Source organism: Mus musculus, chromosome 10 (assembly GCF_000001635.26).
Source record: "Mus musculus strain C57BL/6J chromosome 10, GRCm38.p6 C57BL/6J".
NCBI lineage: Eukaryota > Metazoa > Chordata > Mammalia > Rodentia > Muridae > Mus > Mus musculus.
In genome coordinates this window covers 107,132,917-107,158,693 of record NC_000076.6, presented here as the reverse complement: position 1 = coordinate 107,158,693, position 25,777 = coordinate 107,132,917, and the positions used below count along the sequence as shown (strand labels likewise).

The 25,777-nt window shown below is 40.0% G+C and overlaps 1 pseudogene; it reads right to left on the bottom strand.

The window, feature by feature from the left end:
* Nucleotides 1-21,635: 21,635 nt before the first annotated feature.
* Gm24745 lies at nucleotides 21,636-21,720 on the bottom strand (annotated as a pseudogene).
* Between the last annotated feature and the right edge of the window lie 4,057 nt (nucleotides 21,721-25,777).

Genomic DNA, 25,777 nt, shown 5'->3' with positions numbered 1-25,777 from the left:
TAGTAACAGAGTGGTGATGACAAGATGTCAAAGATACGGTTGCCTAAAAATGCCACTCTATTATATGCATGTGCCCCCTCCCTCCTCTCTCTGTCATCTATATGTCTGCCTATCATCTATCTATCTATCTATCTATCTATCTATCTATCTATCTATCTATCCATCCATTCATCCATCCATCCACCCACCCACTAACCATCCATCTATCCATGTATCTCTGTATCTATAATCTATGTCTGTTTTTCTATTTATCTACCATCTTCTATTCATGTTTTTTATATCCCACTTATATCTTGTTTCTCTAAACACTTTCAACAATCATGATTCGAAAACAGATTTTACTTTACTCAAGCCTTCAAGAACACAGGCCTAGCCAACCTCAAATCACAGCCAGATGGGCATTACTGAGTTAGAAAGAACTTAGTTACACTGTCCTGGATTCTTGTCCAACAGAATTATTATACCACAGAAGGTTATTAATATCACCTATGTGTCTAAAGGTACCTAAACCATATACATTTAATACATTATTTTTATTTGTTAAGAAAGCAGAAAGAACCTAATGTCCAATCAATAAATAATGGATTCAATATGATATGACATTTTCATTAAAAAGAATTTTATACAATGAAGAAAATGGATATCCCTTGTATATTGAAATGAAAATAAAACTATTAACTATTAGAAGCAATGCACAGAAGAGGACACACACCATGCTGCAGTTTATTTATACATTGAAATGTCTCTGGGAAAACACAGAAGAACACACACTGTTCTGCTGGATAAAGTGGGTGGAAGTTGATGGTTGAGATACAGCAGTAGGATCCTTGTCTCTTACATTTTTTATTGACTTCTCAATTATATGAATAGCTCAGATACTCCACAAACCATTGAAATGTTTACATAAGGAAAACGATACCTAGAAGGCATGTACTGTGTTTTAAGAAACAAAACTTGGAATAAGAAAAAGAAATGAATGTTGCATGTATAGTACATATGCATCTACTAGTAAGCAAACGGGAAAGAGAAAGAAATAAACGGGATTGAAGGAGAGCCCAGATGGCTTCAATCACATCATTTTATATTTTTACTTCAAATTGCGCCAGATGGATAGGTAAGTGAAATGTTGATTTCAGGGACAGGAATTAATTTAGGTTATTCAAATGTATTTAAACATTTTTATTAAATTTATTTATTTGTGTGTGTGTGAGCACATGCATGCTTGTGTGTGCATGTATGTCCCCTCCAATGCTTTCCATGTGTGGAGGTCAGAGGACAACCTTATAGAATCTTTTCTTTTCTTCACAATGCAAATCCCAAGGCTTCATCTAAAGTCGTCAGGCAACAAGCAATGGTCTTTACCTCCTTAGTCATCTTGCCAGCCTGATTTAAATGTATTTTATGATTCAATGTTCTAATATTAACATGTTTCTTTTATAAATCATATAAAGCTTGAGGAAGCCAATAAACTAAGGTCATTGTACTGATTTAAGAAGATTCATACAAAGAAACTTAGACGCTCATGCAGAGTTCTTCAGTCTTGGCACCTGTGAGGGTGAAAACCTTATCGTCATCAGGACCTACTGGTTATAAATGACTCTAACAAGACAGTCAGAGTTTATGTTCATAATAAGCATATCAATTTGAAATAGAATTAAAGTTCATTTAGTAAAAATAAAAAAAATTATCATCACATTAGCGAGGGAAGCAAAGTGAATAGATATTGTGATTTTCAAACATAAAAGAGCTACGAACACACACACACACACACACACACACACACACACACACACATATATATATATGTTCACTTTCACCAACTGCCTACTCTGCCTAATTTTAGTGGATTTCCTATGTAACATTCTAACCCCAAATGATGGTTTGTGTAACATTTCTGAAGGATGATTTTCTAGCTCCTCTGCCCCCTCAGGTGATCCTAATTATGCCCTCCAGACCCACACAGAGCAAATTCAGTTCCTCTTGCAGCAGACCTTTAAACATTTTGGATTCTTTAAATTATCATCTCGATTTTCTACTTTAGAAATGGATACATATCATCCTTAAATTGTTCTTTCTTTGATAAGTGGCCCAGCCTTTGGTAAACTGTGTTTGAGGGGCTTAGTTTTCTCATAAGTTTGGCACTCAAAACATAATTGTTATTGAGGCAAGATTTCAGAGATAAATGTCTTTTTAATTGAAAATAGATTTTTCCCCTCATACAATACATCCTGACCACAGTTTCCCCTCCCTCCAATCCTCCCAGTCCCTGCCTCCCCTCTCTCTCAGATCCACGCCCTCTTCCTTTCCCTTCAGAAAGGAGAAGGCCTCCAAGAGATAACCTCTCTGAAATAGAACATCTGTATTTCCCCATTTAAGGCTCAAGGAAGGTCATAGAAGAAATAGAAGAAGGATCAGAAAGCAGAGAAGAACATCACAGAAAGCTCTTTTCCAGGCATGCAATGGTTGTGAAAACATTAACTTACAACAGAAATGGTTGTCATCACAAAGCTTCCACACAGATGTCAACATTCAGTCATGATTGGGGTGGGGATCATGAAAACCCTTCCTCCATGAAGTATTGTATAACTTAATACAAATGTATACAAATTGTATAAGTTAATAACCAATGATCTCTGAATAACAGTAAGATAAAATAAGACAAGTCAAAGCCTTCATGTTGAGCTGGACAAGGCAACCAAATAGGTAAAAAAAAAAAAAAAAAAAAAAAAAAGTCCCAAAAGCAGGCAAAAGAATCAGAGACAACCTCCCTTTCATTATTAGGAGTCCCACAAAACCATCAAGCTAATAGCCATATTGTATACACAGAGGACCCAGTGCAGAGTAAAATGTCTTAAGTATTAATAGATATTTGATGGATAAATCAGCCTGGTAGAGATCAGAGTGAACTGCATTTCTGACAGCTGTCAGGTTATATTAACTCCAATAACAATCCCCAAGGCTATTAATTTAATAAAACAAATGTTTTACAATGCAGTCTACAAACAGGAATAACATGAGAAAGGTACCACAGAAGTGGGAAAAGCCATTATGTAGGAGGAATAGAGCATGCGGGAGAGGAAGGTAAAGAGATGAATACTGAAGTAAAAACCATCAACTGGAAAAGCAGGTAGAGGCAAATTACATGGGGAACAGAAAAAAATATGCAGAGGGTTAACCCAAGCTAATGATGCATGAAAAAGAACTCACATGATATGTACTCACTGATAAGTGGATATTAGCCCAGATACTTAGAATACCCAAGATATAAGATACAATTTGTGAAACTCATGAAACTAAAGAAGAACGAAGACCAAAGTGTGGACACTTTGCCCCTTCTTAGAATTTGGAACAAAACACCCATGGAAGGAGTAACAGAGACAGAGTTTGGAGCTGAGACGAAAGGACAGACCATCTAGAGACTGCCATATCCGGGGATCCATCCCATAATCAGCCTTCAAACGCTGACACCATTGCATACAATAGCAAGATTTTGCTGAAAGGACCCAGATATAGCTGTCTCTTGTGAGACTGTGCTGGGGCCTAACAAACACAGAAGTGGATGCTCACAGTCAGCTATTGAATGTATCACAGGGCCCTCAATGGAGGAGCTAGAGAAAGTAACCAAGGAGCTAAAGGGATCTGCAACCCTATAGATGGAACAACAATATGAACTAACCAGTACCCCCCAGAGCTCGTGTCTCTAGTTGCATATATATCAGAAGATGTCCTAGTCTGCCATCAGTGGAAAGAGAGGCCCATTGGTCTTGCAAACTTTATATGCCTCAGTACAGGGGAATGCCATGGCCAAGAAGTGGGAGTGGGTGGGTAGGAGAGTGGGGCAGAGGGTATGGGGGACTTTTGGGATAGCACTGGAAATGTAAATGAATAAAATACCTAAAACAAGAACAACAACAACAACAACAACAAAAACAAAAAGAAACAAACAAACAAACAAACAAAAGAAAAAGCTGCATGGAAGTATACTACACTGTGATGTAATGTAAAACTTACTACAGAAGGAGGAGGGGCTGAAGAGATGGCTCAGTAGTTGAGTGCCTACTGATCTTCCACAGGATTCAACTACCAACACTCACTTCAAGAGGATCATGGATCTGTGCAACTCCAGCTCCGAGGGATCCAAAGGTCTTGCTTCTAAGGTACCTATGATTTAGAGCTCATATCCTGTTGCAGACATGAACATGTACACAGTTAAAAATAAAATAAATCTCCTTTTTAAGAGAGTTTAAAGAGAGGTTACCTGCATAGGTAAATCATGTTGGTCACAGAAACTATAGGTTATCAATTGAAAATCCTAGGTCCCTTGGAATTGTTGGTCAACATGGCCCCTGAGGCAGGCAAAGCCCATTGCCACTGCTCAGACCTAGATAAAAGACCTACTGCTGAAGACATCTTATACTGTGGTGGCAGGACACAGAGAAAATATACTGGCACTGGGGCAGAAGCTCCCTGCCCGCTGGCTGGCATTGATGGTGTCAGAAGACGTGCTTCAGGTTGTTTAGAGGGAAAAGGCATCATTGCGATTACCTAACTGTAGATCCCCCATATACACAAGTCAATTGTCAGGTAATAGGTGCACATTGGTACAATAGCCCATGAATATTATGGCTGTAATCACCTGTTTTATTTATGTTTTTCTGAATTTGAGAACTGGGAGAGAATTTTCGCTTGGTCCTGTGAACCTGGTCAAAAGTCCTTGACCAGAGAGAACCAAAGCCTTTGAGAGATAACCTACTTCCAATGCTATGCTAAAAGGTTATGTTGCACTCAGAAAACTGCTATTACCACTGTTAATTTGCCTATGCCCCAGCAAATAAGCCTTCAGCTCATGGTCATGGGACCAAACCTAGTTAAACCCAATGGGTCATAAATAAATAAATTACATAAAAGCAGAAAGAAGTCTAGCTGAGAAGAAGAGAGTTCTGCAGGAGAAGGTGGAGGATAGGAGAAGGTAATGGGGTGAATATGATGAAAGTCCATTATACACACATACAACACTGTAAAAATAAACCAATAAAAGTTTTATTTAAAATGCAAAGAAAAACTCTTAATATGTTCACACAGTAAGTAGAAATATAGTTAATGAGAGGACTGGCAGGGATTTGTAAAGCTATGCTAACTTTTAAGTTCTCCCCTAACTAGTTTCCTGTGGCTACAGGCTGCTAATTACTCTTCAATCACTATTTAAACCATTTTCAATTTTAGCTAGATATATGACAATTATTAACTTTGTATTAGAGCACATGATGGAATTCCAGCTATTAATAATAAATGTAAGAACAAGGTGTTCAACTTGCAGGGTGTACAGCCATTTCCATCTCTGTTCTTACTGGGTAGGATGGGCAATTAAGTCTGGAATGTCATTACTTAGAAAGGGTCATAGATATGCCCTTGGACAGGTAGCCTGGGCAGCATCACAACAAAGCCAAGGAGCTTAGAACAGAATCCTGCTATCCTGTGAATAGGAGGGTGTTACCGTTGCTTATGCTGCAGTTATTTTGATGGTGTCTTATTTACCTCCTTTCCAATCTTTAATATATTACTCTATCTAATACTTCTACTAGAGAATGGAAGATCTCTCTCTCTCTCTCTCTCTCTATATATATATATATATATATATATATATATATATATATATATATATATATATCCTAAAGGATGCCTTTGGATTTTATCATTCTGTATCATTCAGCAGAAAAATAATTGAAAACGTACTTGAATAATTGTATTATGCCATAGCTGTTATAAAAAAGTTTATGTAAAAATATGATAATCCAGACTCTTACTCAAGTATATTTTAAAGTTCTTTCTATCTGAGGAAGTGTGCGATTCATCAAGTTGAAAATGTAATATATTTCAGTAGGAACCGAAACTCAGATGTACTCCAATTTAAGTCGCTGAAAGTCACACTTAAAATCCCAAGGTAAATTTCTAATAAAAATATAGAAACTTTAAACAGGTGATTGACATTAGGTTCTCCTGGGCTAACATTTCCAACTGTGGACTTTAAATCATCTTAAAGGGAAGTGAACAAAATGCACATATTTCATAAAAGAATGTTTATACCAAGTGCTGAAGACTGTCAAGTAAAAACTGTGTCCACGCAAGTGTTACTCCATAATACTGGACATCTGTATACGTGGTAGAATGATGAGGTGTTCTGCAGTATCAGACATCTGTATACATGGTAGAATGATGAGGTATTCTGCAATGCTGGATGTCTGTATACATGGTAGAATGATTAAGCTCTTACCCACACTAAGTACATTGGTGCCATCTCAAAAGGAGGACAACAGAAGTGTTTATCATGATTTAATCAGATACCTCTGCAAGGTTTGTCCATTGTAACATTTTTCTTTAGAAAAAGACGTGGGAAACTTACATAGCAAACTTTTCCAAAATCTCCTTTTTACATCTAATTGTTTCTCCATTTGGGAAAGTAAACAAAGCCCTGAGGCAGCTTCTAAGTTTAATCTGTTTGCTATTTCACTGCATATTCTGCAAGGAAACTGTTTGTAAACCCCAGCTTGTGGTTTCCAGAGGAGAATAGAGAAGATCAACAAGCTCTCTTCAGGCACCACACGCTATTTTGCCTTTGGGGCTAGGCTTCTTGCAGGCAGTGCTCTGTGGGCTAGGCTTCTTGCTGGCAGTGCTCTGTGGTTCATATTCAGAAGACTTACCATCGTATTGTGAACCCTGGTCGACACTGGACACCCATTCAGTCCCTTTATGTCTGTGGACAGATAATTAAAGAAGGAATTTTAGTGATTATTTCATGCCTTTCCTTACTTGTAAGTCTTACAGTCTTGCATGAGTAATAAAATAGTTGTTTTTTTTTTCCTTTGCATCTATTAAAAAAAAGTGCAGCAAGTGTCTTAACTTAAATGAATAAAGAGAGCAGCAGAACATAAAAAAATATAAAGCCTCAGTACTTGGAAACATATTCTTTTTAGTACAGTACCATGGTTTTTGTTCTTTTAAAATGTTTTGTCTATCAAGAAAACAGAAGTTTTCTACAGAGACTAGGAGATGCCATCTGGTAATTTTTATACTATATTACTAAAATAAAAAAAGTCTCTTTTTGCCAATTGTTAATGTGTCTAAAGACTCATCCTTCTGAGTAGTTAGAGATTATATCCCAGGAAACCAGACATTTTTCTGGTTTTGTTTGTTTTGTATTTATGAAAATAGGTTGAAGAAAAACCAGGAAGCCAGAATATATTTGTACTAAGAAGTCAGGAATAAATAGAGACTAAGATACATACCAAGAATCATAAAGTCTTAGAATTGCTCATACTCCAAGACTTTTGAAGACATGTTCTAAGAATGATAACAAACATCTTTCCTTTGAAATTGACACCATCAAAGTCCATGCTAAAAACACATGTAGTTTGATTGTCGACCAGATGGCAGGTTTTCATTTCATTGAGTTGTTTTACAAATTAGTGAATCAAACATCCAGTGAAATTTTTATTTTAATTTTATTTGCACTTATAAGCTGTAATTGCACATATTGGAGTGCTAAGATTAATTAGCACAGTCTCTTTATGAAACCAAAAATTATGATGTTGAATTATTGATTGAAAGATATTTTTCCTGTGGAGATTCAGAAATCAGTCAAACATAAGAATATGAAATCTTTTCTCTGAAATATCACTTAGCTTCATGTTCAAAAATGTCTGGGTTCAGTTATAGATGTGTTTGCCATTGATTAGCACTGATAAAAATGCAATGGTTAAAATACTGAACACAGTAAATGGAAGGCAAGGACATCTGTAAGAGATCACAGTGCTGACCACCTCTTAGGATTTTTAGCCAAACTGAGTGCATGAGTGCATGAGTGCATGAGTGCATGAGTGAGGTTGAGGGAACTTTTTGTACTTATTTCTAGAACTATTACATGAGTACCAAACGTAATAGTGTGTATGTAACCCAGAGTGGAAAGTATATTCTCCTGTCAGCCTTAGGGCTATAGTTTCAGTTTGAATGCAAATGTTACCTTGCCCAGAGCAATACTTTGTGAAGCCATTGAACTTAGGAACCCATCAGCCTACGTGGATGTCTTAACTTGCACAATGTTTGATTGTTGTTCTGAATAATTGCTAAAATTAAGACGTGTATATGCTTCAGAATATTCAATCTTGAAATCTGATATAATATTTCAGTTCAATCTATTTACTTCGCTCCCTAGGAAAGATAGTAACCATTACAATTTCAAAGCTTCACAGCGCCTTTCCAATATGTGGTAGAAATAATGAATTGAAAATACCCTCTTCAGGTTTCCTCAGGGGGTCTAGCTGTATTCTATTATATACTGTCCACTTTCTGACAAATAATATAATCACTGTTAATCCTACCCTTTAAAATCATTGTACTCATCTTTGCAGATGATAGTTTTAATGAGACAAGACTCTAAAGGGTTTTGAAGGCGCAGTGAAACTCTGTCAGGGTTCTGTACCTGCTTCTGTTAAAAAAAAACATCCTTTCAATAAGTGAATTTAATAGACAACAAACTATTTACGTAAATCTCAAGTATATTATTTTATTGCAATCTACATTAAATCCAACCCTAATAAGTGAAATAAAATAAAATAAATACCGACTGCCAGTTAGACCAACACCACTCACTGAAGATGCTTTCTCTTTTTCCATTGTATAGTTGTGGCTTCTTTGTCAAAGATCAAGTGTCCGTAAGTGTGTAGTTAAAGGTTGCCCCACCACACCATAGAAGCATGTGCTACACTCTGTTTATTTTGGCCTTATCTGTAATAGTCAGAAGCTGTAAACAACCCAGATGTCCTACAACAGAAGAATGGAGGCAGAAACTGTGGTTCATTTACACAATGGAATACTACTCAGCTATTGAGAATGAGGACATCATGAGTTTTCCAGGTAAATGGATGGAACTAGAAAATATCATCCTGAGTGAGGTAACTCAGACCCAAAATGACATTCATGATATGTACTCACTAATAAGTGGATATTAGCCAGAAAAGTACAGAATACCTGGGATACAATCCACTGAACTCAAGAAGGTTAACAAGCAGAAGGTTCCAAGTGAGGATGCCTCAATCCTACTTGGGAGGGAGAAGAAACAATTGTGGGATGCGGGGGGGGAGGGAGCTGGGTGGGAAAGGGGACAGGGAGGGGAAAGGGGGAACATGGTATGCGGCAGGGAGAAACAGGAGAGATGCCCTGAGGGTCAGCATAATGAATAGAATATACCCTCAAAATATTAATTAAATGTGCTGGGTGGAAGATTCAATTGCTAAAATGCTTGTCATGCAAGCATAGGTACCTGAGTTCAGGTCCTCAGAACGAATGTAAATGCTGAGTGAGGGGGTAATTATTTATAATGACAGAACTATGGGGGATGTTGGATTAAAGACAAGAAGATTCCTGGAGCTTGTGAGTCAGCTAGTCTATTAACTCCAGGATTGGTCAAAAACCTGCCCCAAACAAACAGAAACTAAAACAAAAACAAAAAACAATAAACAAAAACAAAAAACAAAAACAAAAATGGTTAGAGCATGATACCTCACATCAACAACTGGCCTGCAGACATGTACACACACACACATACACACACACACACACACACACACACAGAGAGAGAGAGAGAGAGAGAGAGAGAGAGAGAGAGAGAGAGAGAGAGATTCTAATTGTTCAAACTTCTGCTTGTGACCTCTAATTTATTTTAGCTGAGTCGGCATTAAAATATTGAGATTTTTTTGTGTGTGTGACATTTGATCATAATTCATTTGCTCAGATGGGATAGGAGTAGAAAGTCAACATAAACAGATAAGAGAAGAGGGTTCAATGCCCAGATCTATATAATTGAAATAGGAGTGCTAACATGGGCTCTATCATGGAGGGCACTGTCAGCTAGGTGGAAGTATTTGTAGTTTATTTGAGAACAGTAGGCAAACACAGTTATCTGCATTTCTATCTCTGGGGCTATTGGTTTTGTTTTGCTTTTAGGTCACAATTTGACATGAACACCTCCATGAATTATTTTTTTTTCACATGCACTTATGTTGCTTTTAAAATCTTCACCAATAACTGTATCTCATTTATTCTTTTATTCTTTTAACCACACACCGTTGGATTCATATTTGCTCCTTTCTGCATATGTTGAACAACTAAAATTACCAGATGATACTGTTCATGCACACTACACTGGGGCTGTCTGCAACTTAAATTGATATTTTTCAGTGCTGAGCATTCCATCGTTGTGTCTATTTTCCCAGCAGCCTGTAAAATTCCATTTCTGCTCCCTTCACCCTTGGAGATGGATTGATACTGTCTAGATCAATTTCAATTGGGGGACTAGTAACCTCCAAGTAATAACAGTCAACCACGTACACACAAACACGAGTACACACAAACATGCAAACAAACAGAAAAACCAGTCCAAATGAGTAAACACACATCCACATAAAAACACACATACAGATAGATGATTTAACAGCCTTCAGTGACTCCCAGTTACTGTGAAGATGAGTTCCATCTTACCCTCTGTAGCTTAGAGAGTGCTAATCTTATAAGTCCTGATTACTTCTTCACTTCACAGATTCACTGTCTATGCGTGAGGTGAGTTGGGGCAGCCAGTGAACAAAGAAGAAAGCTCCTGAGAGATGTCTTAGCATATGAAAAGAATGAGAGTTTAGGAAAAAAATATCCAGTTGAAACTATAAAAAATTGAAGTGTGATTTCAAAGTGCTGTTTTCTCTGTCTACAATAACTTTCAGCCTTGTTATTTCCTACCCGGTCCTTGCCCTTTATCAATTTCTGCTGCATCTTTAAGCAAGCAGTATTTGCTACTTAATATTAGAGAACGGCCATACATTCCTTCACAGTTTACCTTCTTAGTAAATTATAGTTTTATGTTGAAAATCTAGATAGGAATATATTTGTATCAGACATCCTGGTACATATCTGTTGGATGCTTGGATGGAAATCTCTGCCAAGTTAGCACCACTTTTAAACTAAGCACTGGACTGATTATGTACAGCCTTACCCAGATTTACAATAACTTTATGAAGGATAATTGTTACTGCCCTTATTTTACACAACTCAAGGAAATTGAGTCATAGAATGAAAAACCTGGTCAAAATCATGTGACCAATAAAACAGGGTTGAAATCAACATCTGACTGGAAAGTTTAAGTTCTTAAACTTTATCATATATATCAATTCAGTCTTGATAATATTTAATGTTTATACCTTTACTTTTCCTTTTCTGGGCTTTTTGAAATACAGCAAAGGATAGTATAGTGATGAGAAAATTCAGCACTTAAAAATGACTTTAAAAGTTTCTTTCTTTTATGCAATTGGATTCACATACTCATTGCATATATTTATACCTATTTATCAGTAGTATTTTCAGGGCATGTGCTTTTTAATTATGTTGAATTGCTCATAAAAATGATTGCATGACACCTTGGTCCACTTTTGTTAATTTTTTTAAAAAATTTTTATTGGTTATTCTCTTACTTTAATTTCTAATGTTATCCCCCTTCCTGGTTTCCCCTCTGAAAACCCCCTATCCTACCCACTATGCTTCTATCAGTGTACTCCCCAACCCACCTACCCATTCCTGCCTCAGCACCCTAGCATCCCCCTGCCCTGGGTCACCGAGCCTCCACAGGACCAAGGGGCTCCCCTCCCAGTGATGCCTGATAAGTCAGTCCTCTGTTACAAATTCAGCTGAAGCCATGAATCCCCCCATATATACTCTTTGGTTGGTGGTTTAGCTGCTGGGAGCTTTGGGGGAGGGGGTCTTGTTGGTCGATATTGTTGTTCTTATGGGGCTGCAAACCCTTCAGCTCCTTCAGTCCTTCTTCTAACTCCTCCTTTGGGGTCCCTGTGCTTAGTCCAATGGTTGGCTGCAAGCATCCGCATCTGTATCATAAGGATCAGTCAGAGACCCTAAGGAGACATCCATAGTAGGCTCCTGTCAGCAAGCACTTCTTCTTCTTATTATTATTAATTAGATATTTTCTTCATTTACATTTCCAATGCTACCCCATAAGTCCCCCAAACCCTCCCCCCTGTCCCCTCTTGACATCACCAATAGTGACTGGGTTTTGTGGTTACATATGGGATGGATCCCCAGGTGGGGCAGTCCCTGGATGGCCTTTACTTCAGTCTCTGCTCCACTCTTTGTCCCTGTATTTCTTTTAGACAGGAGCAATTCTAGGTTAAAATTTTGAGATAGGTAGGTGGCCCCATCTCACAACGGGGGTGCTGGGGGGAGGGCATGCTTAGCCTCATGCTGGTATAGGCCTATTCATACAAGTATAGGCCTACTTCATGACTGCCTCTTGTTAATAAATCACAAATAAACCAATACACAGTGGTGTAATTATATTACAATCCCCCCAAAATAAAAATATATTTAAAAAATAGGAAGATATATTTTGCAAAATCCACTCAGGTAAATGTGTACCCACTGGATTGTGGGGGTGTTTATTATCTGTGTTACCTATTTCCCCAATGTGTAGCATATAGTAACAAAAGCTCTCATTTTAACATTTTCTTATGATATGAATATAATATATAATCAAAATTGTCTGGGAATAATTATTACACTTATACTGCAGGAAAATTATTGTATTTCAACTGACCAGGACAATAACTCTCTAGGAAAAAGAAAACAGAAAGCTCATTTAGGTTTTCTTTTCTTTTCTTTTTTAAATACTTTTTTTTTTTTTTTTTTTTTTTGCTGTGCAGAGCTGAACTTTTTATTCTTTTTTTAAAAATACTTTTTATTAGGTATTTTCCTCATTTACATTTCCAATGCTATCCCAAAAGTCCCCCATACCCTTCCCCCCCACTCCCCTACCCATCTACTCCCACTTTTTGGCCCTGGCATTCCCCTGTACTGGGGCATATAAAGTTTGCCTGTCCAATGGGCCTCTCTTTCCAGTGATGGCCGACTAGGCCATCTTCTGCTACATATGCAGCTAGAGTCAAGAGCTCCGGGGTACTGCTTAGTTCATAATGTTGTTCCATCTATAGGGTTGCAGATCCCTTTAGCTCCTTGGCTACTTTCTCTAGCTCCTCCATTGGGGGCCCTGTGATCCATCCAATAGTTGACTGTGATCATCCACTTCTGTGTTTGCTAGACCCCGGCATAGTCTCACAAGAGACAGCTATATCTGGGTCCTTACAGCAAAATCTTGCTAGTGTATGCAATGGTGTCAGCGTTTGGAGGCTGATTATGGGTTGGAACCCTGGATATGGCAGGCTCTAGATGATCCATCCTTTTGATACAGCTCCAAACTTTGTCTCTGTAAGTAACTTCTTCCATGGGTGTTTTGTTCCCAATTCTAAAGAGGGGCAAAGTGTCCACACTTTGGTCTTTGTTCTTCTTGAGTTTCATGCGTTTAGCAAATTGTATCTTATATCTTGGGTATCCTAAGTTTCTGGGCTAATATCCACTTATCAATGAGTTCCCACTGGAACTACAGGGCTAAAATAAACCCTTTCTTCAAAAAAGTAATTGTGATTATTAATAAGAAATCTATAACATATCAAAATGCCTAGGCATTAAGTGTTTAATGTTGTTACTACAAAAGTCCTTTCTGTGCATTGTTATTTCAAAGAAATTGAAAGCTTTCATCGTGGATCATATTTACAAATTACTTTGGGCCATTACTACTTCCTTTTTATCAGCACATATGTATTTGTATTGTTGAAATTCAATCCTACCTTTTTATATGGAATCTTGGACTGTGACTCTAGGGAGCACTGCTAAAATCAGTGGGGAGTCTCTTTAACATAGACTATAAACAGCTATGCAGTAAGTCTTAGTTGATTTGCTATTCTGTTGTATAGTCTTCCAAAAGGTAACATTTTACTTTCATGAAATGTTTTTTTTTTTAATATTTTATTCTGTCACTGTTTGTGTCCCTTGCGACATCCAGATCCTCATTGTTCTCAGACCAAAGTGAGGACTTCCTTCAGTTTCTATTCCTCGAGCCCTAAGGAGACAAGATGTAAAGAAGGTGACCATTTACTTGAGATTCTGCCTCTTCTTTATTTAGTGGATGTTTTTGGTATACAATGTTACTCTAGGACAGAAGATTCAAATGGAAAAATCATTGTCTTGATAGCAGTAAGGAAAAGGTATATTGCGGTGGAGACAGAAGGAAAGAATATCTTTAAAGTCACTGATAATTTTATCTAAGATTAAGATCTGTTGGATACACTAAACCTAGAATATCCATTGAGAGTACTCCAGGTTGCAAAGCAATGAACAGTGTGACAAGAAACTCAAGTAATTGAGCACAATTTGGCTACCACTTTAGTTCATACCAAAGCCCATACAATTCATCTTGAAATTTCAAAAGACCCAAAGTGGGATCTGAGCTAATAAAAGTTTCTCTGTGGGTGATAAGTTCCTTTTAGCTCCACAGTGTAGGCTTGCAAAGAAAATTATCAAAGGTTAGGAATGTTTGAAGTATTAAGTGCTTGTCTAGCCAGTGGGTCGAACTACAAATCAGGGGGCAGAAGGCAGGGCTTCCTGTTCTTTAGTCAGAGTCAAGTGGGGAAACTAGCTTTGAAGTTCTGTTAAATTAAAACAGATTATAAAGGAAGCACACTGTATGATCTTTTTAAGAAAAGATGCAATCTGAGAAGAAGGAAGAGATGACTCATGAAAAGTCTCAGTTAATGGAAAACATTGTACCTTTTACACAACATGTAACTGTGAGTGGATGTGTGTACTCACCCCAGCTGTTATAAAGTATCTTATTTATGTTTGTACCATTTGGGGATTTTGACTAACCTTATCCTGTCTCTTACTATAAAGATTTGCTACTAATTCTGGCTTCCATGATTTTTATATTCAATCCAAAGTTGACTTGGATTTGCTACCAGTATGGTCTTTTTAATTTATATTTTAATTTGGTAGAAGTTCAGAACTGGTCCTAACTTGAGTTTACCTAATCTTCAAGAACCACTCTCAATAGAATTCATTAACCTACCTCTTAATCATATGGGAAGATAAATATATTTTGAGGATAGAGTTTTAATCTTTTAAATGTAATCATCATCTTTCAATAACTCATTGTAGAAATTAAATTTCAGTGAGTAGCAAATTTTAGAGAGGAAACCATATTCAAACACAGTAGAACATAAATTTGGACTTCAGTAGGAAAAGGAGAGGGGCAAAGAGATGGACAGGGAGGGAGGGAGGGAGGGAGGGAAAGAGAGAGAGAGAGAGAGAGAGAGAGAGAGAGAGAGAGAGAGAGAGAGAGAATTACCTCTTGAATGATGGAATGCTGGAACAGCTTGAATTGAAGTGCATCAAGTCAGTTCTCACTTCTTTTTCACACAAACACACACATATGTTGGTGTGTGTGTGTGTGTGTGTGTGTGTGTGTATTGCATTGCCATTTAATATAACACCATGCTTGCATATGCACATTGTCATGGTTTGAATGAGAATATTTGAATGCTTGGGCACCCGAGAGTAGAACTGATTTAAAGGATTGCCAGGATTAAGAAGAATGTCATTGTTGAAGTAGGTGTGTCTATGTTGAAAGAATTGTGTCACTGAGAATGACCTTTGTAACTTAAAAAAAAACATGCTTGGCTGCCTAGTCTTTCTCCTCTCTCCCCCCTCCCCCTCCAGCTCCCTCTACTGCTCCCACTCCCCCTCTCCCTCTCCCATCTCTCCTCTCCTCTCTGCTCTCTCTACTCTGTCTCTCTCCATCTCCTCTCTCTGTCTCTCTCTCTCCCTCTTTTCTCTTTGTCTCTTCTCTCCCTCTCTTCCTCCTTCCCTCCCCCTCCCTCTTCTTCCTTCTCCCTTCTTCTCTCTCTCCCTCTCCCTCTCCATCTATACTCTCCTCTCTCCTCTCTTTGTCTCCCTCCGTCTCCTCTCTCTCTCTCTCTCTCTCTCTCTCTCTCTCTCTCTCTCCTTTCTTACATCTTGGTCTCAGGAACTTCTTCAGCATAAACTCCTGTCTGTTTTCATGCTCCCTTCCGTGTTGACAATGGACTAAGTGATACTGTAAGCAAGCCCCAATTAAATGTCTTCTTTTATAAGAGTTGTCTTGATCATGGTGTTTCTTCTCAGCCATAGAACAGTGAGTAAGACACACATACACAGTTTTCGTATTCACTAAGTTAACTTGTATTTAAAAAGTATGTCCTACATTATAGCGCTAGGTAAAGTATGGGGAACATGAAGTAAACCGAATTATCCAGCATGTTCCCTCCGTGGGCTCACACCCTTCTGAGTATGTAGAACTGTTATCCTAACCTTTTTTTTTTCAGATTTAAGAAATATTTAAGTCAGTGTAATAAATAAGTTGGCAAAGATGTCAGTGGAGCAGACAAAAGCAGGTGCTCACTGTGCTTAATGAAGTCTGGAAGCATGTACTAGAAAAGATATTTATTTTAAGGACATCATGAAACAGGATTCGGAAAGGTTCCAAGTCGGTGATGGCGCTTCATAGATGCCTGATTAGCAAAGACAGAAAGGATGAAAACTTTACAGGTCCAGGTAGTCCATAAGCACATGCTTGTGAGAGAAAGGTAAGATGTCTGACGTACCCCCCCGACACACACACACACACACACACACACACACACACACACACACACACACATATATACACACACAAGTTATGGGAGCTATTTCAAGTTAATTAGTACCTGCTCTGTCCAAGTCTAAGTAATGAAATAATTTTTTTTTACATAGTGTACTGGCTAGTTTTGTGTCAACTTGACACAGCTGGGTTATCACAGAGAAAGGAGCTTCAGTTGAGGAAATGCCTCCATGAGAACCAACTCTAAGGCATTTTCTCAATTAGTGATCAAGGGGGAAAGGCCCCTTGTGGGTGGGGCCATCTCTGGGCTGGTAGTCTTGGGTTCTATAAGAGAGCAGGCTGAGCAAGCCAGGGGAGGCAAGCCAGTAAAGAACATCCCTCCATGGCCTCTGCATCAGCTCCTGCTCCCTGACCTGCTTGAGTTCCAGTCCTGACTTCCTTTGGTGATGAACAGCAGCATGGAAGTGTAAGCCGAATAAACCCTTTCCTCCCCACCTTGCTTCTTGGTCATGATGTTTGTGCAGGAATAGAAACCCTGACTAAGACAAATAGCAATAGATATGAATAGATTACTCATTTCTGTTTTCTAGGGGAGCAGGGAAAACTCTAAGTATGATCCACAAAAATATGCTAAAATCTTTGAATTTTTTTTTACTACAGGATATAGAAGACCATTGCAATACTTTAGGGAAGAATGCTATATAAGTTCTGGTGGTTTAGATTCATTGCATGAGGTTTGAACACAGGTTTTCCCATTCCTTTCCTTGGTTTCTTAATTTTTAATTTTTGAACGGTCACAGAGCTCTAAGAGACTATGGTACTTATAGACCCACTGCCCTCCACCTGTTCTGCCATCATCCTAAGAGCTGAGAGCTTTTGTCTTCTAAAAAGCATTTTTAAATGATTTTGTAAGTTGCTGAGCATAGTAAGAGTCTCAGAGTAAGAAATTGCTAATTAATCAATATATATGGGATAAACATATATTAAGGGAACAAGCTAGGTTAACAAGCTCACTGGAAAACTGACAAAGGAATGAATTTTAGACCTGCAAATAAAAAAGAAAGTAAGCAGAAATTAATAATTACACACACACACACACACACACACACACACATTTACAGTTAGTTTTGAAGGTACTTCTTTTTTAAAAAATCTTTTACATTCTGGTATTGTGACAGAGAGAAAAAGAAGTGATTCCTACATCTTAAATGCTCTGGTAGAGCCTAATGATGTTTCTTGAAAGTCAGAGTTTTAAAAAGAAATGAAAAAAAATAAGATTGTTTGCTTTTTGAGATAAATTATTTTTAATATATGAATATAGCAAAATTATAATCAGCTTCAGTATAAGTCAAATTATAATTTTGTAGTAAAGCACTATACACATATAAGGTTATAGAAAATACATAATAAAAAATTTTTTAAAAAAGAAAAAAACATCTTTTTTTAAAAAATTTTTTTTATTAGGTATTTTCCTCATTTACATTTTCAATGCTATCCCAAAGGTCCCCCATATCCACCCCCCTAACCCCCTACCCACCCACTCCCCCTTTTTGGCCCTGGCATTCCCCTGTACTGGGGCATCTAAAGTTGGCAAGTCCAATGGGCCTCTCTTTACAGTGATGGCCGACTAGGCCATCTTTTGATGCATATGCAGCTAGAGACAAGAGCTCCGGAGTACTGGTTAGTTCATATTGTTGTTCCACCTATAGGGTTGCAGTTCCCTTTAGCTCCTTGGGTAATATCTCTAGCTCCTGCATTGGGGGCCGTGTGATCCATCCAATAGCTGACTGTGATCATCCACTTCTGTGTTTGCTAGGCCCCGGCATAGTCTCACAAGAGAGAGCTATATCTGGGTCCTTTTAGCAAAATTTTGCTAGTGTGTGCAACATCTTTTTTTTTATTACGTATTTTCCTCAATTACATTTTCAATGCTATCCCAAAAGTCCCCCACACCCTCCCCCCCAACTCCCCTACCCACCCATTTCCATTTTTTGGCCCTGGCGTTCCCCTGTACTGGGGCATATAAAGTTTGCCTGACCAATGGGCCTCTTTCCAGTGATGGCCTATTAGGCCATCTTTTGATACATATGCAGCTAGAGTCAAGAGCTCTGGGGTACTGGTTAGTTCATAATGTTGTTCCACCGATAGGGTTGCAGATCTCTTTAGCTCCTTGGATACTTTCTCTAGCTCCTCCATTGGGGGCCCTGTGATCCATCCAATAGTCGACTGTGAGCATCCACTTCTGTGTTTGCTAGGCCCTGGCCTAGTCTCACAAGGGACAGCTATATCACGGTCATTGCAACTAAGGTTTGCTAGTGTATGCAATGGTGTCATCGTTTGGAGGCTAATTATGGGATGGATCCCTGGATATGGCAGTCTCTAGATGGTCCATCCTTTTGTCTCAGCTCCAAACTTTGTCTCTGTACCTCCTTCCATGGGTGATTGTTTCCAATTCTAAGAAGGGGCAAAGAGTCCACACTTTGGACTTCGGAAAAAAAACATCTTTTATTCATCCTAATATATGTGAATGGCTGAATTAAAGGGGGGAAGTGAATGTATCAGCAAATGCAAAAGGATGATGTGATTCTGTTTTTGTTTGATAGGAACATACTAGAAATTTCAAAGTCCTCCAGACCTCTGGATTAAATTCACACAAATCTCCTATTCGAACAAATATTCGTTGTAAGCTATTAGTGGTTAGTTGCTCAATTCTACAACAGGGCAGCAGTTACATTAGCAAGAAAAAAAAATAAAGGAGTCTCGAGATCCATCGGTGTATAGCATTCATTCAAGTAACGGATGAGAAAATGCATCCATAGAACTTGCCACACTTCAGTTATTTCCAGTTACTACTGTCTTCTTGGGGACCCAGGGTGTGGTATGATGGTGACTGTTGAGATATGAAATCCCCCCAAGGGTGCCATGGAGGCACACATACCTTGACAGTAACAATAGCTCTCTAACTGTTCTTACGGCTTCTTCAGGGAGAAGTCATGAGTCTTACTGGAAACCTAGACAAGTACCCATGGACCTTGGAGCAGAACCTACAGCGGCCACTTTACTATAGTAGAATAATCCCTTATTATATTCTAAATATTTATCTTTATACTCATAGACAACTTTAGGTCACTCCTCAAGAAAACTTATTTCAACAGAGACTATTACAGAAACCTACAGCTGATTAAAATAAAGATTTATGAAGCTTTGTCACCATTGACACATCTAAAATGCAAGTTTTGGACCTAAGGCTCAGTGATCACTGTGGAAAAGAGGACAGAAAGATTGTAAGATCCAGAAGAACAGAAAAGTTGACTGTGAGATTGTGTCTCCTAAACATTTTAGAAGCTGCACTCTGGAAGTCTTACCAACATGACCACCTCTGTAGGATGTGAAAAAGAATGGCATCAATGGTCATGTAACACAGAAAAAGGAGAACTATGGAGGCCTCAACCCTAGATGGAAAGGTACAGGAAATAAGGAATATTGAATTCAGGGGAAATAGTTCTGCACAGAAGAACAATTGGCTATCAAATAGGGAGTAATCACTCCTGAAAGCATAAATATATGAATAATATTATACAGAATGAGTGGGTTGTTTTTATACATTTAAGAGCACACACACACATGCCATGCAACAACAATTAAAAGGCCATGAATTGAAAGAGAGAGCACAGGTGTGACACACATGGTTAATCTGGAGGAAGTAAGGAGAGGAACAAAGGATATAATTTCAAAAGATACTATTCTTTTAACCTTTTATTGGTTCTTTGTGAATTTCATATCATGTACCCCAATCCCACTTATCTCCCTCTCCCCTCATACCTACTTTCCACCCTTGTAACCTCCCCACCAACAGAAAAAAAAAATCTCATTTAGAAGCTGTAGTGTGTCATGATGTGTTGTCCCCCAGTATACCCTTTGACCATACTTCTTTGCTTGCAAATGTTCATTGCAATGGCCCAATCTGGTACTAGGCCTATGGCTTCTGCTACTCTATTAATACTGGATCCTCACTGAAACTCCTCTTGGATATCTTGTTTTTGCTTTGTGTCATGGAGATTCTGTAGTTTTGAATCTGTAGGATTGGCCCCTTCATGAACCCCAGTAGTTCTTTGATGAGCCAGATGTTGGGTTGGGGCAATTCAAAGTCCTGGAACTGGGGCTGAGAAGTATCTGAGGTGGCCAGCCCTTCAACTCTCTCTGTCTCACCCTCTTGGGGCCTGCTCACGAGCTACTGTTAAAACCAGGGCCAGCTTTATCCTGCTGCAGAGGTGAGGTGTAGGGCCTGTTCTTTCGAGTGTGGCAACGAATGAGGAACACAGCCAGTTCCCTTACTCTTATGACCTCAGGCCAGTTTTCTTGCTTTCCATCAGTGGCAAGGGATGGGTAAAGGGAGGAGGGCATCGCTTCCTCTTCTGTGCCACATCAGAGCAGACAATAGGCAGGGCCTGCTCTCCTGCACTCATGCCCTAGGAATCAGCTCTACTGTGTTTCTCAGACAGTCATAGGGCCCACTCTCTCGAGGACTGTAGCTGGCTACGAGCAGGGTCAGATCTTCTACTCTCGTGCCCCCAGGGACAGCTCTCCCATGATGCCCAGGTGAGGGGCAGGGCCAGTTCTGTCCAGTCCTTAGACATCAACAAGTCCCCAGATGGCATTCAGACCAGGGATATCTGCCTGGCCTTTGGTCTCCTCCTGCTGCAGGGCTACAAATCCACTGTAGCACAGGTCAGGACCCCACCATGGTCCCAGGTGACATCACTAGCTATTCATATTAGGCTGTTCCTCATCACCCTCAGGTCTTCGGTTCTGCCTCTCTGTGCCCAGATCCTTTGGTTTCTCTTTCTCTTCCATTTCTCCACCACTTCCTTGCTCTTCACAGTGGTCCCTTGGGTATCTGAGTGTCTGGGGTCACCTCAGGATCTTTCTCAAGAAAGCTATGGCCTACTTGTGCAGGGCACAAGGCAGGGTGGGGCCTGCCCACTCCCTCTTCCCCACCTCTGCACACCAGCGTCAGGGTCATCTTAGGCAGGTGTTTTGTTTTCTTTTTTCAGGGAATATTAGGCTACTAATCATTCTGTTGTTCACAGTTCAGAACGCTGAGTGTAGACATAGCCTCTCTCCTCTCTGCCACCTGCAGATAATCCATTCCCACACATATTCACCAGGTTTCTGCTTGAATGAATTAGCAAACTCATTAAGCTCCTTAGTAGTGTAGCGAATTTCCTCATGGACTACACTTTCTACCTCCCCTCTAGGAGCCTGTTTTGCTTTGAGTCTGGTTACAGGTCTAGAAGAAACTATTGGTGGGCCGTGAGCAGACTCTGCAAAATTAATTTCCTCATGTGGGGAAGGCATTATTTCAAGGGGTGGGGCTGAGGGTACTACTTCCTCAGGTGGGGCAAACCCTTGAGAATCTGAAGATTCAAAATTCTCAGCTTCAACATGGTCTTCCCACACATCCCCGTCCCATGTTGTAGGATCCCATTCTTTGCCAATTAGAGCCCTTACTTTAACTGTCGACACACTCTGAGGCTGAGACTTGAATTTTCGCTGTAGTTCAGCCAACCTTACAATGAGAGTTTCTGTTTGATTTTCTGCAACTTGAGCTCTATTGCTACAAGAGAGAAGATTCTCCTCAAGGACACACTTAGCAACTTTTAGATCGTTTACTTGTGTCTGGAGCCTTTCGATTTTATCACACAACTCCTTCCTTTCATTCATCATTTTTTCCACAGATACTAAGAGCAGCCAGCCAGTAAAATCATTTTTCGATTTTTTCCCCATCTTGTAGAAAGCTTTGTGCACTGAATCACCTAATTCATTAAGAAAATCAAGGGCATTAGCTTCTTTAAGTTCGGAATATAGTTTCAACCATGGGTCTTCAAAATTCTCTGAGCTCCCAGGAGGGAGAGAATCTGGAGAGGTTTCAATAGTTGAAAGTGCTGGTTGATCAACAAGCCAATTCCAGAATTTTAAAAGATTCATCCTTGTACTTCTGTTACTCTAGAACCACCCCACTTCTGGTACCAACTTCTGTATTAGTCAGGGTTCTCTAGAGTCACAGAACTTACGGATAGTCTCTAGTTAGTAAAGGAATTTATTGATGACTTACAGTCGGCAGCCCAATTCCCAACAATTGTTCAGTCGCAGCTGTGAATGGAAGTCCAAGGATCTAGCAGTTACTCAGTCTCACGCAGCAAGCAGGCGAAGGAGCAGGAGCAAGAGCAAGAGCTAGACTCCCTTCTTCCAATGTCCTTATATTGTCTCCAGCAAAAGGTGTAGCCCAGATTAAAGGTGTGTTCCACCACACCTTTAATCCCAGATGAAAGGCATAGCCCAGATTAAAGGTGTGTTCCTTAACTCGGAGATTCAATCTTCTGGAATCCATAGCCACTATGGCTCAAGATCTTCAAACCAAGATCCAGATAAGGATCTCCAAGCCTCCAGATAAGGGTCACTGGTGAGCCTTCCAATTCTGGATTGTAGTTCATTCCAAATATTGTCAAGTTGACAACCAGGAATAGCCACTACAATCCACCCCTTGTCAACTTGACACAAATAATATCTCATGTTCACATGAAACAATAACAAGGTTGTAAATACGCCTAACATGATATAACTATCCCTCGTACAATCGCAAACGCATTAGTAAATTTACAATGGGCATTCATATTACTTTATAATCCTCGTTTCTGCAACTGGTTACGTGGCCTTAATTGGTATTTATAACTACCTTCCTCTACTACCCATTCTGTATTTCCTTCACCTTCAGCCAGCACCTCAGCAGGTCTTGGCTCTTTTCCTGGAGGATTGACCCATACCTTCATTCCTGATGGGTCTGCGTCCTTTGTCATCCTGCTTGGATTAGGCTGTTGTAGTTTCCCATTGACTTTAATCACAGGACATGGTAGTACTAAGAGACGCCCTAAGGGATCTCCTACACTCCAGACATAATCTTGCTTACCACCATTGTGAAGAGGTAATCCAATTTCCCCATGGTAATCTGGATCTATCACCCCTCCTAACACTGTTATTCCTTTTTTAGCCTGTTGGTTTAAGGGCATTAGAAGCCCAAAATGACCAGGGGGAAGTCTGAGCTTCCAGTTCAATGGAATGTTTGTTGTAGCTCCTGGTAGGAGCACTCCCTTCTCTGGAGCCAAAACTTCTAGGCCAGCAGAACCTAGAGTTATGGGGACAGGAAGCAAAAATTTTCCTAGAGGGTCACTAGGAGTGATAGTAAGTGGAACTATTCCGTTTTCCACCCCTTGATTCCTGGACCCATGAATCCTGGCTATGGGTGAAACTGTACCATATATCGAGCGCTGATTCAAAGCATATACTGCCTTCTGAAGAACTCTGCCCCAGCCTTCCAAGCTGTTACCACCTAATTGGCGCTGTAACTGCGTCTTCAAAAGGCCATTCCATCTTTCTATCAGCCCAGCTGCTTCAGGATGATGGGGAATGTGGTAAGACCAGTGAATTCCATGATCGTGAGCCCACTGTCGTACTTCTCTGGCTGTGAAATGAGTTCCTTGGTCAGAAGCAATACTGTGTGGAATACCATGACGATAGATGAGGCATTCTGTCAGTCCGTGAATGGTGGTTTTAGCAGAGGCATTACGTGCAGGAAAGGCAAATCCATAACCAGAATAAGTATCTACTCCAGTAAGAACAAAACGCTGTCCTTTCCACGAAGGAAGTGGTCCAATGTAGTCAACCTGCCACCAGGTTGCTGGCTGGTCACCTCGAGGAATGGTGCCATATCTGGGGCTCAGTGTTGGTTTCTGCTGTTGGCAGATCTGGCAATCAGCAGCAGCCGTAGCCAGGTCAGCTTTGGTGAGTGGAAGCCTGTGTTGCTGAGCCCAAGCATAACCTCCATCTCGACCACCATGGCCACTTTGTTCATGTGCCCATTGAGCAATGACAGGGATGGCTGGGGAGAGAGGCTGACTGTCCACAGAACGGGTCATCTTATCCACTTGATTATTGAACTCCTCCTCGGCTGAAGTCACCTTTTGGTGAGCATTTACATGGGACACAAATATCTTCACATCCTTTGCCCATTTGGAGAGATCTATCCACATACTTCTTCCCCAGATGTCTTTCTCACCAATTTTCCAATTGTGATCTTTCCAAGTGCCTGACCATCCAGCCAATCCATTGGCTACAGCCCATGAGTCAGTGAATAATCGTACATCTGGCCATTTCTTCTTGCAAACAAACTGTAATACCATGTGTACTGCCCGAAGTTCTGCCCACTGTGAAGATTTCCCTTCACCTGTGTCTTTCAGGGTTGTCCCAGAAAGGGGTTGTAATGCTGCAGCTGTCCACTTCTGGGTGGTGCCTGCATAACGTGCAGAGCCATCAGTAAACCAGGCTCTAGTCTTCTCCTCTTCGGTCAGTTGATCATAGGGAACACCCCATGAGGCTATAGGCACATGTTTGGGAGCAGATGGCATTGTAACAGGAGTAGAAACCATAGGCATTTGAGCAACTTCTTCATGTAACTTGCTTGTGCCTTCAGGACCTGCTTTGGCCCGATCACGTATATACCACTTCCATTTGATAATAGACTGCTGCTGTGCGCGTCCCACTTTATGACTTGCAGGGTCTGATAGTACCCAGCTCATGATGGGTAGTTCAGGTCGCATAGTAACTTGGTGTCCTATTGTCAAACGTTCAGTTTCCACTAAGGCCCAATAGCAGGCCAAGAGCTGTTTTTCAAAGGGAGAATAGTTGTCTGCAGATGATGGCAGAGCTTTGCTCCAAAATCCCAAAGGTCTTTTCTGTGATTCACCTACAGGGGCCTGCCAGAGGCTCCAAACAGCATCTCTATCAGCCACAGACACCTCAAGTACCATCGGATCTGCTGGGTCATATGGTCCAAGTGGTAGAGCAGCCTGCACAGCAGCCTGGACCTGTTGAAGGGCCTTCTCCTGTTCCAGGCCCCACACAAAGCTAGCAGCTTTCCGAGTCACTTGGTAAATAGGCCTAAGTAACACACCCAAGTGAGGGATGTGTTGTCTCCAGAATCCAAATAGACCCACTAAACGTTGTGCTTCTTTCTTGGTTGTAGGAGGGGCCAGGTGCAATAACTTATCTTTCACCTTAGAAGGAATATCTCTGCATGCCCCACACCACTGGACTCCTAAGAATTTCACTGAGGTAGATGGTCCTTGAATTTTGGTTGGATTT